At 33.2% G+C, this 15,314-nt stretch overlaps 1 protein-coding gene across 2 annotated transcripts in view; it reads left to right on the top strand.

Annotated features, from left to right (window-relative positions):
* Window positions 1–15,314, top strand: part of LOC123545090 (G-protein coupled receptor moody-like) — a 117,704-nt gene that overhangs the window by 20,772 nt on the left and 81,618 nt on the right. Inside the window, exon 1 of one of the 2 annotated variants that reach the window (XM_045331368.2) lies at window positions 2,825–2,918. The exons of the other annotated variant lie outside the window; for it this stretch is intronic. The gene's annotated coding sequence lies outside the window, so the exon portion shown is untranslated. Of the gene's footprint in view, window positions 1–2,824; window positions 2,919–15,314 lie in introns of those variants that run through there. 2 annotated transcript variants of the gene reach the window in all.

Raw genomic sequence — 15,314 nt, 5'->3', positions numbered from 1 at the left:
TACGTTAATTTTTAACTTTTATTATGCTCCTAAATGTGGGAGCGGGCATATAGCGTCCGTCCGTACTTTCGTTCAGAAATCTTGTGTGCCTAACACCTCCCACACTATTAGCCTGATTTGCTTCAGACTTTCACAGATGAACAAGCTTGATTCGCGGATGACCATAGAAGGAAAGAACCTTTGCTGTGTCTATTTTTACCGCAGTTATGGTTACCGCCCGTTGATAGTTTTGCTATATAGAATATACATACACGTTTTAATAGAATGGATTCAAAGCTGCTCAGATGCACAACCTTATCTTAATACAATTTGCTTCAAACGTTTAGTTGAACATCCTTCATGTAAAGATGGTCTGTACTAAAAGCTTCGTTATTCAGAGAATGGTGCAGTATGTGGGGGTATCCGTGTCTTAAGGACACACTACTAGTTTTACAAATAAGAGTGGCGGAGCTGAGGTGCTTTCCTATTGCAGATATAAAGTAATTGATACTGATTCATCTAAAACGTCAAAACGTCAATTGCGCAGTTAGCGCGTTGCAATGGTTAACAAGTACAGATTCTAGAAGAAATGATACTGGTTATAATCGTACACATGAACAAATTATATACAGTGTAACTTCCGAAAACCGAACGACTTCCGGACCAGCCTAAAAGTTCGGTATTTGGAAGTTTCCGGAATTCAGAAGTTTGATAGTTTGTAGGCAAAGAGGATGTGTGCACAAGAGTTATGTTTTCTTACATGTGGGATGAAAGAGATTATTATCCTTAATAATTCTGTAAGTTTATATAAAGTAATTAATTAATTGATTATTTGAAACCATACAAACAATACATGATTAACAAATATAAAAAAGCATATCTTTAATAATACCACTTACAAAAACATTTTCCACTTACATTTTACCATCTTTGGAGCCCCGAACTGGTCAATATTTAACTAACGTTGATAATGCATAGTTAAATTGATGTAACTTAATCATGTATATATAGTCTTCATACATTATGAACACCCATTGCTTGCATATGATAAATATGTGTAATAATTCAGCATTTAATGAACGGATTACCACAAAAAATTGTTATTATGAAAGATACTTGAACGTCAGCTAAACGCACATGTGATAAATTTGATACAAACACGTGTTCAGTTTAGTGTTGTAAATCACGACACGTCGACGAATATTAGCATTTTATCTTGTCCAAATCTTCGCTCTCGCCTGATATAGATTTTCAAGACAGCGTATATTCCGTATCCTGTCACCAACAAGCAGTGTAAACGACTACCTTTTACATCCTCGCTGTAATTGACATAATTTTTATATTAATAAAGCTACTTACAGTTACAGTGCAGACTGGAACCCTGCAAACTTCTCTGTCATCATGCTTTGATTATAGTTGAATGAGTTGATTAACTCCAGCCATAAAATGTAAAATGAACAGTATTTTGACTGAATCACAAAATACAAAAGCTCATTTATACAGGTTATGAACTGGTTTTGAAAAAACCTTTATGTTCCATCCTTTCGAAAAATCATCAGATTACACGATGTCAGAACTGTCTTAAACTTCGGCTTTCGTCCCGTTTCCTGTTAATTCCTTTATCTTGCAGGTAGATTAAATGATCCTACAGCAAACTACTGTCTTATAAATGTGTTAATTCCTTTGCTTTACGATGATTTTACTAAAACAACATTTCAACCTGGCAATCGCGACCGTTCCATACAAAGTTACTGTTCTTCTATTGCCACTAACTTCATGAACCTAATTCAGATAGGAAAAAATAGAAAGGTAAAAAAAAAAAAATAAAAAATAAAAAAATAAAATAAAATAAAATAAATAAAGAAATAAAAAATTAAACCACTAAATGTGTTATCTCGGAAACGATTTCTATAGCTGGAGCTTATAATCTGACTTGATTCAATTACGCTAGCGATGCGGCAGCCATTTTGTTTTTAATCAAAATTCATATCTGAAATGTACTAACAGGATATGGAATATATCCTGTCTCCACGTAACGTGTATTGACCGATAGAAATGCAAATATCTTGTAGGAGGCAAGATAATATGCAATATTTGCAAATACGCAGGTACAAACGATATTTCAAAAGAACATTTTTCTGATCCTGCTGCCAGTTGAGGCTGATAAAAATGTCGTACCAGAGCAGGTTATCTGTAATTTCATTGACACTTATAATCTGCTAATAAAAGTGTCTGTTATTCTTTCTCATTGATTACAGCAATACATATTTGAGTACTTGCCAGATTATTGTCAATGTAGATGCAAAAAATAAAAAAGCCAGGTACTCTTCATTCCTTGATGTCTTATTTCTCACATGCAAACGCTTACATACTAGTTACTTTATTGTAACGTCAGTTTTAATATTCTTATCAAGAACATGTATTGCAAATATCTAAGAAACTAAAAAGGATTTTTTTTGTTTAACTCTACATACTTATATGATGTGCTAACTCAAAATGTAAGACATTGCATTGGTATTGTACATTAACTGCTATCGGAACATTCTATTTGAGATATAAGTTTTAGACTCCTCCTGAACTACATACTAAGTTTATTAACAGACAAATTTGAACAGAAATGAAATTACAGTCTTTAAAAACAAATACATCTGTAGTATCCGAAGCTGACTTTCCTGACGTAAATCAAGTCATATAAATAAACACTATCATTGTGTTTTGTAATACTTATATCTGCACCTGAAAGATGAGTTTTTTTGTTACATAAATAAGTTATTATACACATCCATGATTTATGACACTTTCTGAAAAAAAAAACCCAGCAAATTGTAATAAGTATATACTGTATGTTGCTATTTGTTTCAATTGTCGTTTGGTGACTCTTGTTACAAAAGATCATATAACCAAGTATTATAATGCAGACAGAACCCATTTGCTAGCTGGTGAGTAACCTTTTATCCTAATGCCACTTGTAATCTGCTAGTTTGTATATTATTACAACAATACAAAGGTTAGTGTACCCTTCTTGAGTCTTTGCCATATTATTGCCACTGTTGATGTCAGATGTAAGTCGTTGCTTGGATCTTTGCATACGTTTTTAATATCTTAATGTCATGTTACATCTTTGTTTTCTTATAGTTATAAAATTAATCAGAAATGACAAAGTATAAATATTGCTGCTGAATTCCGCCTCCGACGAACTAGTGCAGACTTTATATATGCTGTACATAATTGTTAAGTGCAGAGATTTTCAAAGACAATGTAACGCATTCAAAGTAAGGAAATGAAATAAAACTTTTCGAGAATATAAAACAATCAAGAAAATATTACGTCATGAAATATAAAGCAAATGTGTAAATAATAACTTGTGCATACGCACTGTCATTTTGGTATTTAGCAATAAGGAAACATACCATTATTTTATAATCTGAATTGTTTTGTGAAGTAAGTTAAGGGCATTCAGCAAGTAAACAGTTCATACATTACAATTATTTAAACGTCGTGCAGATTTTATTATGACGGTGATATCTACCGATGCAGACTCCTATGGTTTAGCGAGGTAATTAGCCAGTATGTTTAGTATACGCTTTACAACACATGTTTTCATATTAAACAGACATTCAGGCAAAAATTACATGTGCCACTGTCGACCTAAATATGTACTGTTAAGGGGATTGTTCATTTATCTGAAAATTACCTGATTTGCATTTTTGTCTTTCCGAAATAAAATACTTGTCTTGGAATCAGTCCTACACAGAGTAAATAAACCCGTATGATCTAAATAAGCGGATGAACAATGATTACTTTACTTTTGCTCGTTATATTATTTATTGTTATAAGCATTAATAATAATCAATAAACTGTTATAAAGATTATTCAATGGCAGAACATACGCTAAATGTAAGAAAACTTTAAGTACTGTGTGATGTTTATTGGACTCAGTGCTGTCATAATGACTTGTCCTTTGGGATTATGGAGTCCATATAATATTTGTGTAATTGAATTTAGCTGGTGCTTGGGGACTTGAGTGGTGTTGCACTTTTCATTAACACTCAAGAACAATGTCGATAAAACCAAGTCTGCTATAATTTTACCCCCAGGTACAATGTATATGGGAGTTATATTTGAGTCACCAGGTTCATAATCGTAAATAATAATGATTGGTCCGTCCGTCCATCAGTCCATGTTTTCCGCTCAGTATCTTCTTAACCGTTGGATAAAATATCATAGAACTAACATCAGTTATCAACCTTATCAAGAAGACGTGCAAAGCGAACAACCCATGCGACAAGGTTCAAGGTCAAGGGTACACTTGGGGGCCAATTCTTCAACTAGCTCAATTTCGTGTCCGCTCCATATCGTCAAAACTACTTGGAAGATTTTCATAAAACTGACATCAACTGTTTACCACAATAAGCCTCCTTGCAGAGTGCTCAAGCCAGGTCATTAGGTTCAAGTTCTAGTTAACACTTGGAGGCAAATATCAAACAATTAAACTTGCTGTCTGCTCAGTATTGTTTAAACCACTTGGAAGATTTCCATAAAACTAACAACACTGTTTACTTCACCGATCAACATGCAGAGTGTACAAACCAGATCAATAGGCCCAGGGTCCAGGGTCAACGTCGCATTTGGAGGTCAAATATCAAAAAAGTTATCTTTGTTATCTCTTCATATTTTCTTAACCGCCGGAAATGTTTTCATAATACTAGCATCAGTAACCTCATTAAGACGACGTACAGAACGCAAAACCCAGGCCAGTAGGCCCAAGGTCAAGTTCACCTTCGGAGATTAAATGTCAAATAACTTAATTTCTTGTCCGCTTCATATCGTCTAAACCCCTTAGTTTTAAAAACGAATCTAAAACAAAGTTTTGTAGTGTACAAACCTCAGGTCTGTTGATAAAGGGTCAAGGTCACATTTGGTGGACAGATGTCAAAAAGTTTAACATTCAGTGCATTCTATATCTTCTATATTGCTTGGAAGAAACTGGTATCATTTTGTTCCTCATAAAGACGATGTGCAGAGCCAAAGCTCCACCAGGTCCAAGGTAAAGTTCACCCTTCGAGATCAAAAATCAAATATTTTAACTTATTGTCTGCTCTTTATCGTCTTTAGCTGCGTGAAAAATATTCATAAAACTAGCATAGGTTGTTTTCTTCATCAGGATGTATAGAGCCTATGATACTGGTCTCTGAGATCAAAGGGACACTAAGAAAATGCTTTAAAACCACAATCCAAAAGAACAACAACACAGAGTACGCGGAAACCTTTACCGCCGTCACTACTGCTGATGTGATAGCTGAAAAAAATCTGTAAAGAATAGGATGCCGCCTAGCAAATAATAACAGACTCGTGAAGGTGAATGTTTTGCAAGTTTATGATAGCTGGTCCTGTACAGCAAGCAAATAAAAGCAACGCGCACATAAAATGTCAACTGAGGTTAGAATAAGATTGATAAAACAGTTTCGTCTGATCATGAAATATTTGTCTTTGAGACAGTGCCGCTTGTCTCTCCAAATTATGGTAATGATGTGGAAAACAAATTAGATAAAATCTATAATGTTATTGCGAAAACGTTTCTGTAAGACAATAAAATGAACTGGATTGCCAGATGTGATAAAATGTAAAGGGATAATGTATCTTTATAGCTGAGACGTACAGGTCAAACAGGGATGGGCGGCAGCACTTTAAGGTTGAGACATACATGTATAATTAACACACAACTTGATAATAATTATGGTTTCTTACTTTTGTCATATTCGACAATAATCATTACTAAAATGATTTGCAAAAACATTGCAGTATATAGATGCGAGCTTGCTATTAGGTTCCATTTATCTGTGACAGTTCAAAGCCCATTATTAATTAACATCCTTCAGTACCGTGTGTAATCACCACTAGCGTTTGCAAAAGCTTTGCGAAGCATCTCTCCATCATGTAGCTTAATCTGTGTTTGCCTCGACCACGGGTCTCTCTCCAAAATGGTGACATTAACCGTAAGTACTGTATGTCAGACTGATGTATCAAACCTGACATGGCATCAGCATACATGGGGGACTTGGTCGCGGAAGATCGCTACTGATCCACGGGGATGTGAAATGGATAACTCATGAACCGTGAAATCAATAAAATTTCATACGACTTCAGACTAAATTTGACATAATATCTACTTAGGAAACACTCAAGAACTGATCTTTCTAGATACGAAACACTTAGGATAGCACAATTTAAAGTCTCATTGCATAATAGACATCAGTAATAGTTTTGATAAAATGAGGACACATTTTCGTGTAAGAATGTGGTACATTTTATCTTAAATAATTGTATTAAAATCAAACCTTGTAGGAAATATCTTCACATGACTCGCTTTAGGTATTTATACTTGCTGTTAGAAAAATGTTTTCAGTGGCCTTAGTGATTGTTTAGAGAGTTTGTTACATATCAATGACAATTTTTTAAATTCAATTCAATAGTTTATTTACGTCTCATCATATGTATGTCACAATAAAACATAATAAAATCTAATTAAAATACATATGCCATTCTTAACAGAATTACAAGAGACGGGTAAGCATAGCTTACTTTACTGAATATTTCTGTTATTTATACTATACATGTCATTTTATTTCTAAAACATTTTTAAAACAACAGCTGTCAGTTGACAGCACGCTGGACTATTCTCAGTGCTTGGTAGTATAATATAAACTATTAGTAAAATTTTAACAATCCAATAAACATATTCTAAGACAAAAAGGGCCACAATTCCGTCAAAATGCTTGAAAGAGTTGTCTGCTCCTGTTTACAGACTGAGGTCATGATTGTAAACAACTGCAAAATATGAAAGCAATATCTCAATGGACTTGGAAAATATTTGGGGTGGTACGCAAACTTTAACATTCCAATAAGCATATTCTAAGTCGAAAAGGGGCCATAATTCAGTCAAAATGCTTGATAGAGTTGTCTGCTTCTGTTTACAGACTGGGGTCATGATGGTAAACAAGTACGCAAAATATGAGACAATAGAGAGTTTGAGATTTCAAACTTCGCCTTCCCCTTCAACGTCTCTCATATATATTTTGGGTAAAACGTCACCGATATGCGTGTATTTTATTTAAATCACACGTTGCTACTAAAGTTTTCCATGTAATATCACGTAAGCCTAAGACTTCGCTTTATTACTATGCGAAATAAAAAGCTTAGTTTCAGGATTTCTGCTTATTAAGTTATTTGATTATCCGTATTTATAATTAGACTAAATCTGATGCGAAACTCTATCAATAGGTATAAGAATAATGAAGTTTTGTATGGCTAATGATTTTAACTAAACACATTGAATTGAACCTGGAAGTATAAAGTTATCAATTGATTTTGAGAAACTTTGAGATTTTGTTCAAACTTTAACTTCTACGGCATATTTGTGTCCCCAGGCGGTATCGATTATACCAGATGGGCCTTTTTTGTCGTATGAAGTGAAGTTTTGAACGTCCGAAGATGTGATATCACGAAAGTCGAAAATTCATTCTTTTTACATCTACTCTATCCACATACTCGGCATCAAAGACTGAAATCTGGATGGTGGCACATGGCATGACAGTCATTTTACTTGAAAAATAAATAATTACGCGCGATTATCATTTGGTGGAACATTTTATTTTCACATCCAAATAAAATCAATCTGTTTCTGTCGGACACATAATATGACAATTGCGTTTAAATTATAAACATAAAATGGTACTATTAAGACGGAAAATTCTTTTGAAGTATCAGACAATTTCAGATTTATGATATCATGATGAGAGACTTTTCCTGTTAGCCGTATGGGATAACTCCATTTTATAAATGCATGGAACCAGAGCCTGGCAGAGAGACATCGTGGGTTAATTCCCCCTTTGATTCTTACATTTTACAAAGAAAGTCAGTCTTCAAACTCGGTGTGACCCTACCCTATCAAAGTGTAAAAGTAAACAAAATTTTGCATAAATTACAAATTAAACAAATACACAATAGCAAAAAAAAATCTAAAGAAACGAGATTCGCAATGGACGGACCGTCAGGGGAGGTAACTAGAGTCACGGATTGGGACTAGTCCGATATGAAAGCGTTCAACGTCATGATATGGAAAAATATTGCACGATCGCGGTCCATTGAAACCCAATGGAAAATAATTCTAGGTATGTAATAATCATTTTTATTTCCTCTCGTGTATGATTTACAATCGTGCATTGTATACTGACTATACTGACATAATTTTATATAAAACCTAAATATTTGGAGCAACACTAACGAGTTTTTACATTGTTCACATTGTTTTATCGTGTTTTTTGTTGTTGTTGTTGTTGTTTTGTTGTTGTTTTTTTTAGGTAATCGCTCTAATATCCATGCGATGATTATATTAATTGAAATGTTTTTTTTTCATTTAATTTTCATTCTTTTCATTTTTAAAACCTCTTGTAAAATTCCTGCCCTTCCGGACAATTAGTATCAAAATGCACGAAAAAAAAACGATCATAATTACGGATAAATTGAATGGGCGGATTAAAAGAAGTAAGGTTCATTCTAATGTTTGAAATCTCAAGGAATTTTAATCGAACTTCAAGTTCATACGTTAACTTCGCAAGAGACGTTGAAGGGGAAGGCGAAGGTTGAAATCTCAAACTCTCTAATATCTCAATGGACTTTGAAAATATTTGGGGTGGTACGCAAACATAAACATTACAATAAGCATATTCTAAGTTGAAAAGGGGTCATAATTCAGTCAAAATGCTTGATAGAGTTGTCTACTCCTGTTTACAGAATGGAGTAAACAAGTATGCAAAATATGAAAGCAATATCTCAATGAACTTTAAAAATATTTGGATTGGTTCGCAAACTTTAACATTTGTGTGACGCTCATGCTAACGCCGACACCGGGGCGAGTAGGATAGCTCCCATATTCTTCGACTAGTCGAGCTAAAAATAAAATACAATAAAAAAAAGATGTTGTGAACCGATCTATTTCTTGACAACTGGAAAAAGGTAATTATAAACCGAGATCCGAGAGGCGTTACCTTGGATTTGCTTTTATAAGACAAAGGTCAACCGCCTCTTGTAGATTTCATCTATTTCCTCCTGTGATCGGACAAGCTAAAAACAACTAAAATATTAATTCTAAAATGATTTAAAAGAAATTCATCCTGTCAAATCAAATTTGATATAAGGTGTCAAATTCACAACATCCTTTTACTACCATGTACATATAAAATATGATAGTCCTACTATAAAATATACATATTATCTACAATAGACTAAACTTCTTCTATGTTTTAAAATGTTAAAGCAGGCTTTGGCTGTAAACTTAGCAATACAATGGTTTGCAAATAAAGTATTTAATTTCTCATCATCAGATAAATTTTCAAAATTACTAACAATAGTTCTGATAGATGCATACAACTCTTCCCTAGATTGCATATAGAGTGGACAGTGTAACAAGACATGTTTTTCATCTTCAACAAGATCAGTACAGTTAAAACAGGTTCTTTTTTGTATAGGTATGTTTTCATACCTCCCAGTTTCTAGTCGAATTGGTGCTACACCACACCTAAATAAAGCCATTGCTCTACGATAATGGAACGGTAAACGCTGTTTTACATAATTTTCAGTCTCAAAGACGGATTTAAAGTTTCTATAAGTTCTCAACTTATTTCTACCCTTTCCTGTAACTGAAGATACTCTATCTAAAGATTGTTTCCATTTAACAATTTCTACATTAAACAATTTCTTTTCAACATTTTCTATCACTGCTTTTGTATTTACCCGTATTCCATGAAAGTAAATGTGATCCCCGAGGTTAATACTATTTAGCATTTCCCTAATTCGGAAAAAAACATTCTTACATTTGGTGCCCGATCCTGATTTAGACCAATTAAACACTTTTTTATTCAACCTTGTTTCAGGCATATTCAAAAATCTACAATATTGTCTTATAACAGTACCCCATTGTCTAACAATTAGTGGCTTCCAGCCCATCTCCCCAGAAACGGCAGAATTTGGCGTATATTCCCAACCCCTAAAAAATATCGCATTGCCCTATTTTGAACTGCATTTATACAAGAATATGATTCCCCCCCATATAGATGCTGCATAGCTTATAACTGGCCAGACAGTAGAATCATATAGTTTTGTAAAGGTCGAGTACTGGAAGCCACCAAAGGTTTTACATTTAGAAATAACTAGGCCCAGCGCTCTTCCTGCCGATAATGCTACAGTCTTAGCCATTTCAGCAAAATCTAAAAATTCATTTAACATGACACCAAGGTATTTATAACTGTGTACCACTGATATGAGGATTAAACCTAAATTAAATTCATGGTCTGTTACAATACAGCTGTTTGTTCTAAAATGAACTACATTTGACTTATCACCATTAATACTCATTTTATTTTTAATACACCACGTGTTAAGAATATCAAGGAGCTATTGTAAATCCCTAGCAGTTTCTGCAACAAGAACAACATCATCTGCATATAGTAAAATACCAATAATATCGTCACTGATTTTAATCCCAATACCCGATTCCTGAATAGCAGTAACTAAATCATTGATATATAAATTAAATAAGACAGGCGACAATGGGCAGCCTTGCTTAAGACCACAATTCACTTCAAACCATGGAGACTCAAAACCATTTAGTCTAATACAACACTGTATATCCATTATTATAAAGTGACACAACAGCACGGAAAAGTTTGCCTTGTAGACCAAACTTATTATTAATTTTTGACCACAACATAGACTTCGGGATGAAATCGTATGCTTTTCTAAAATCAATGAATGCAGTGAACGTGCGCTTTTTCTTAAGTTTCCTTGTTTCTATTATACTGGTTAAAGTATGTACATGATCAATTGTACTTTTACCTTTTATAAAACCATTTTGTTCATCATGAAAATATGCACTCGTTCTTTTTATAATTACAGACCAGTTAGATAAGCAAAAACCTGCAAGTTCATGCAGTCATACAAATTAAATGAAGAATATGCGTTCTAAGCACAAAAGATAAACGTTTGTGATGAGATATGAATAATAAACAGATTGACAAATCCATTAAGTTACTGCAATGCTTGCAACAGACATAGAACAATTGCATATATATCATGGAAACATTTTTACAGCAAGCGATTAGTCAACAGTTTGGTGGTAAATATGCCTGAACATTATACTGTATAGATACAGCTTGTAGTGAAGTAATTACGTCAGATACTTTCTGGTTTTGATAGGTTTCTTTACTGTAAGTATGGTAAAATAGACTAATATATACATTTGTTTTATAACTATGTATCAGGTCATATAAATAAATACAACAATTGTGTTTGACATATGTAAAATTAATAACTGGAAAGACTAATAACTTTATTTTTTGTTTTCTATTACATCTATATATAAAGCAGTTATTATACACGCCCAGGATTTGTGATATCTCCTGAAAAAGGGCAATAGCGTCATTGCAAAACATTGCTGTCTGTGACTGTTTACTGGAAAATATCGTATAATGAACTATTTGCCAGCAGGTTCGTGATTTTGTACTTCAATGGCACTTATTACCTGTTCACAAAAACGCCTTTTATTTTTACATTGATTACAACAATACGCAGGTGAGTGTACTCTTCTTGAGCCTCTTCCAGATTAGTGTCAATACCAACGTAGAAGTGCAAGCAAACACCTTTTAATGCCAGATGTACTCCTTTTCCTTATGTCTCATTTCACATATGCACACACTTCATTATTACCTTATAACATCATTCTTTCAGTCATTTCGTTTTATAACCTATATTCAACCAAGAATTTTAAAATTCTCTTCTTGTTTAACTCTGCCTATAAACTAAGTAGTGTGGTAGCTCTAACTAAGACATTGCATAGCTTTTGAATATTAAATACAATGTGTTTTCTGAAACTCAATACAATAAAAGCTTTACATTGGTAATTCGTAGAAGTGCAACGTTTTTTTCATAAAACAAATGTGCAGAAAAAAAGAGTTAAATTAGAAATAAAAAAAAGACAATTGTTTTGCGTGCAGTAATTATTTTAGAAATTTTGAATATACTTTGGATTCTGTAGGCTATCAAATATGCCAAATTGTACGCCGTTGTCAAGCAGTCTATCGCAAATCCTGTTTCACACATGCATACTGGGATACAAAGACATTTTCCTTTGTATATGATACCGTTTATAGAAGGCAAAAAATGCATAAAAGAGACCAAGATTGCTTCGTTTTCGGATAAAATTTATTTTTGTAAATAAATGATTTGGCTTTGTTTGCAAAGTAAGTAAATATCTAAGTATGAACCACAATTGTCTGTCATGTCACTCTAGTTTCTAATGATTGCCTCCTTAGTAGAAAGAATGTTTGTGCCTCTGTGAAACCATGTGAATTTGAAATGACATATAAAACTTGAGACCAGCTGCATTATTCTTAATAACGCGTTTGAAATTATACCAGTTACTAAGCTATACATGTTACTTCGTAAGCTGTACAAAACTACTATGAAATAATAACGCTTGAAATTTCGTAGAATGGGACAATGATTGGTGACATGGCAAACAGTTTTAAAGTATAGAACTTATCAGTCTTATAGCTATCTGTAACGTCTGTATTAACTGGAATCATCAGAAAATCAGTCAGGGAATTATTTTTAAAAAATTAGCTCTAATATTTAAGAAAATCATTAATTTGACCAAAGTTTAAAAGTAAATAATTATTCTGTGCTTTGTTCCTAAGCAAACGGACGATAAAACCGGCTCCTACTTGGATTAAACATTTTTGTTGTAGTAAATGCGTGTGAGGCTTTCGCTCTTTACCAGGAAAATATTCATACTGAAACAGAAATCATTCATCACATACTGAAGGTCGGACAAAGTCTCAAAAGTAGCAGTCTAGACATGATATGTCCTTTTCCTTGTAGTGTAATTGTTTTATGTAAGATGTCGTTCATTTATACATCTATACCTATCTGTAAGGTTATTTTCTTACCATGTATTTCTGCTGAAATCCGTGAGGAACGTTTTCTGGTATATGTACGAATGGACTTGTTATGATCACGTCTCTGATAAATGAATTTATGTTTACATTTAAGTATGAAATTACCCCTCTGACAATTTTTGAAAGAATGTTTGTGTTTTGTTTCTGTAATTTAGTGTCATCGACGGTCCGCTGTGTATTGAATTCGGTATCGGGTAGTAGATATCTCCTCGCACCTGTTCACAACTTATTTGTTTTTATAGGGTAAACTAGCATCTCTACAATGTATATAATTCTACCAGAATTTGGTGCTTATAGTGTAAACCTCTGTGCCATTTACTGTGACAATGGGGTGAAACAATTATCATATAAAATATACAGTCACGATAAGTACACTCTCTAGTTTTAAGAAGCATTCGACCTCTCCTTTGCCCCATTTAACTCAATTTAGTTTGAACTTTGATGATATATACTTCACGCATTTTAGATTCCGTGATGAATGAATTAAGATGACAACTGATTTTTGAGAAATAAATTTTAGTTTTACGTGCTTTGTTGGGAAATAAAACACAGTTTTGGGTCCAGATGCGTAGTAGCCGAAGGCCTGGGTGATTAATTGTGACGCGTCTGAACGAAAAAGCGTGTTTTATTTGCCAACTAAGCACACAAAACATAAATTTATTTCCATATTAACACGTTTGAATTACACCGGGAAAGGATACTAATTTGGAATCCTTTTTAGGCGTATATGTACGGAGTAAACCGGAATAGCCAAAAGTAGGTCATTTTGCGAAACGTGTTTAAATCGACAAGACAATACACGGTAAAATCCTCCTTTGTTTATATAAACGAAAATCTTAAAAGTGTTAGAATTCTGAATACTTATATAAATATCTTTCCCCAAGAAATACGAAGTACGATTACGTTAGTTTTTAAACATCAAATGACCGAATATTATGATAGTGTTATACTATGTGAAAATATTGTGATAGTATTAATTGTGGTAGTATAATATTATGCGACAATATTTATCTATTATTATTCTAGAATGAGTGGCAAAGTAAAATGTTACTTGAATTTATGTAATGTTTTCATATTGATTGTTTGTAAATTGGAAAGACAGTAATATACAAAAACCTGCGCTAGAGATTAGAGACCTTTGAAAAAATTATCAAAAGACTAACTCGGAGCATGAACGTAAATTAAACTTGTAATAAAACGATAAAAGATAAACGATTCCTGGAAACGAGAGTAAGTATACTATATAGAGATGACAAGTGCTACAACGTAATTAATTTGACTCAGGCAAGATAAAATGATTTGTGATTTCCCTGCTAAACTACGAAATGTTTTAGGATGTTTTCGTACATGTTTTTGAGTCTGCTCTTGATGTTTAACAGGAGTTGACCAAAAGTATGTTTTTATTAATGCAAACTGTATGAATTGCTGATTGTTTATTATTTTACTCGTAAAGCTCAGCATTATTTCCTTTAAAACAGCAATAATATTCTATGAATTATATATCTTTTAACTGTTGTCAGAAATCTTGTGTTTCTGGTACTTAAATTGGAAAGTATTTTCTAAAGGCAACATCTGGCACAAACTTTGGAAGTTGTTTTCTAAAGGCAACATCTGGCACAAACTTCGGAAGTTGTTTTCTAAAGGCAACATCATCTGATATATAGAAAGAAACTGCAATCCTCCTAGCCAAAGAAAGCACTTTGAAGACAACTTTTTCAATATTTGATCAATAATCTAAAACAATTTACACACATCTTACAGCAGTCATAAACGAAAACAATGTGCTATAAAACGATGACAACTCCTTGCATTATATCAACACTTATTCTGTATTGTATCAATACTTATTCAAGTCTGCCATAGAAAGTACATTATACAGGAGACAGACTGCAGGGATTGACCAAACTTTTGATATAAGCATTTTGCAAAGGCAGAAACGTAATTTGGAAACTTGGGTGACTGTCTGAAGATTCAAGAAGTAGATATATGAATATAAAAACGTTGCATGTGCTGAGTAAAGTACATTCTAGTAGATAAAATGTGCAAACCTATGAAAGAATAATTTCATGTTTGGTACATAAGTATATTTCATTCAAACTTCCTCATCTGTGCGGCCTTCGAAGTTTTAAATTATTTCAACAGTATCGACCAGTTGTAAAAATGAAACATCACTAATTTCAGAAATATGGATATCTTTGACCATTTTTAATTCAGCTTGTGGAAACACATACACAAATAACTACCATGTAGAATATACACAGATTATATGTATTCCATTTCAATTATGCACGTCAATGTGAATTTGACATTTGTATAGCCGTC

This window comes from Mercenaria mercenaria, chromosome 1, assembly GCF_021730395.1.
Source record: "Mercenaria mercenaria strain notata chromosome 1, MADL_Memer_1, whole genome shotgun sequence".
NCBI lineage: Eukaryota > Metazoa > Mollusca > Bivalvia > Venerida > Veneridae > Mercenaria > Mercenaria mercenaria.
The sequence above is the reverse complement of the archived record's forward strand: the minus strand, read 5'-3'. Positions and strand labels throughout refer to the sequence as shown.